This window comes from Vespa mandarinia, chromosome 8 (assembly GCF_050613455.1).
Source record: "Vespa mandarinia isolate Hongniang chromosome 8, ASM5061345v1, whole genome shotgun sequence".
Classification (NCBI taxonomy): domain Eukaryota; kingdom Metazoa; phylum Arthropoda; class Insecta; order Hymenoptera; family Vespidae; genus Vespa; species Vespa mandarinia.
In genome coordinates this window covers 1,875,001-1,877,500 of record NC_140817.1, presented here as the reverse complement: position 1 = coordinate 1,877,500, position 2,500 = coordinate 1,875,001, and the positions used below count along the sequence as shown (strand labels likewise).

General features: G+C 31.7%; 1 protein-coding gene across 5 annotated transcripts in view; it reads right to left on the bottom strand.

Moving 5' to 3' along the window:
- The window catches only part of LOC118451281 (protein kinase C-binding protein NELL1), a 77,199-nt gene that overhangs the window by 20,452 nt on the left and 54,247 nt on the right, over positions 1–2,500 (bottom strand). The gene's annotated exons all lie outside the window — the stretch shown is intronic.

Here is a 2,500-nt window from a genome sequence, read left to right as displayed (position 1 = left end):
CATAAGAATTTACAATAAAGAGTCATAATACTTTATGTGGGAGTGTTCTAAACTAATGTTACCAATACGATAAGGGAAAAGGAAAAGGGAATGACATCGAAAGGGAATGGTCAAGGGATAAAGAAAAAAAAAAAGAAAAAAGAAAAAAAAAAGAAGGAAGGGTCAGCGAACAGCATAAATCTTACGACGAGAACTTTGTCGAGTACACGCGACGTATAATTAACGACTTATGGTTTGTTAGAATACTTAAGGATCATTAAAAAAAAAAATATAGAAAACTGTTTTGTCACCTCGATCATTCATTCTTAATCGTTAATATCATAAATTATTCTGACGCTCGTTCGTGTTATGTTTTATCGAGCAGTTTAAAACAATGGAAAATTTTTTTTTCCATCGATCGATACACTTATGATAGATAAATCAATTAATTGATCGATAATACGATAAAATCTTTTTTTGTTGCCTTTTCCTCTTTTTTCTTTTTTTCTTTTTTCTTTCTAAATAATAACAACAAAGGACAAACGAAACATTTAATTTCTTTTTTTCTTCTCGTAACAATCGCGAACATCACGTCATTCCTGATGGTTAATGAATTAAAGGTAATATATAAAATTGATGATGATTATTAGATAAAAAAAAACAAGAAAAAAGAAAAAAAGAGAAAAAGAAAAAAGATCAATCTGTTTATATCGTATATAATTTTTTATAGGTTAATAGGTTTTCTAATGTTTTTCTTTCAAAGAAAACTTTCGAGAATTGATGCATCGTAAATAGGACGTCCATTTGTCTGACTACTTTATTTTCGTTTCTTTTCATCGAAGAAAATCCATTTCTAACGTCTATGAATTATCGACCCGTGTTACGTAATGATAATAATACTTTTTTTTTATTATTATCGATTATATAATTAATTATAATAATATAATCATTATCATTAATAATAATAATAATAATAATAATAATAATAATAATAATAATAATAATAATAATAATAATAATGATTTAAAGTCTCCCATGGAAAAGGTTTTTCCTTAGAGAGGAAGTATCTATTTGTTCATCTTATATAATACAATAGACCCGACGTATGTATATATGTATATACATACATACATACATACATAAATACATATATAACATTATTCGAGAAACGTACATTGCCTTTCATAACTCGAGATATTACGACTTGACGGCCGTAAAAGGTAATTCGTATCGCCCGGAACGCTTTCTATTATATATGTATTATGTTATGGCATTATAAATCCATCGGTGCCGTAAACGTCTCCCACCCAACCCCATTTCCATCATCCCAGTCCTCACTCCCACCGTGATACTTCAACTCATTTCGAAAACCTCCAAACCCATCCTTTACGTATATAACATACTGCATATGTACATACCTACATAATCATTTCGTTTCAACGAAAAATCAATTTTCAAGAGCGTCCTCGAAATATTCGTGATTGCGATCGATCGTTCGCAAGAAAAACAAAATTTATCGTTTATCGTTTTTTGAATAAAATTAAGATTGATCGTTGTTCTGTGTACTAATTTAAAAATGAAAGAATACAAAAGAAAAACAATTCTTCTGTATAATTCGTTGTTTAGATTTCATTATTTTGAGTTCCTTTTTTTCTTTTTCTTTTTTTTTTTTTTTTTTTTTTAACAAGACAAACATCGATATATAAATAAAAAAAATTGTAAATGGGAGACAAAAGTTTTTAAACGATTTTAAAAATCAATTATACCATTTCCAATAGATCAATTTCTTTTTTTTTCCTTTTTTTTTTTTTTTTTTTTTATTTCCAGATATCAAAAAAGTTTCTAGAGACGTCCACTTTACGACGTAACGAATAATAAAGGTCCATAAAGGATAATTGATTTTTAAAATCGCCTGATAAGAAACATTTTTGTACTGATCTCTCTATAAAAGACTGACGTAATCGCGTCCATTTATTTCATCCATTTATCGAACGTAAGGAGAGCTTCGTTAATATATTCCCTATCGTGAGGTATGAAAGGGCCAACAATCCCTTGTGGTACATTAACATAAAACGTTGGATCAGGAAAGAGGTAAGGGTAAAGAGGAAGAGGAGTGTGGGTGAAGGGGGGAAAAGGAGAAGGTAGGGAGGAAAAAAAGGGGGGACCCATTCGGGCGACGGACGACGGTCCATTTAAAAGGATCCATTTGTAAAACCAAGTAGAGGGATTCGCGAGGAGTGGCTGCTTCCTTGCAATTACGTCACCATTCAAAGGGAAGCCGCAGAAAGTTCCTTCCTCCTTTCATCGTCTTGCGTTTACTTCGTCTAAAACGTCTCTTTCTCTCTCTCTTTCTCTCTTAATCTCTCTCTCTCTCTTTCATTTGCTCTTTCTCACTCGTCTCAGAAGACTTTGGCGGCACTAATCGGGCCAAATCGTCCGGTAAATTAATGGCGTCGTCGACTAACTCACGTCGGACAACTCACTTTCTTGTGCCAACGCATACCTAACGTCACTCTTTCCT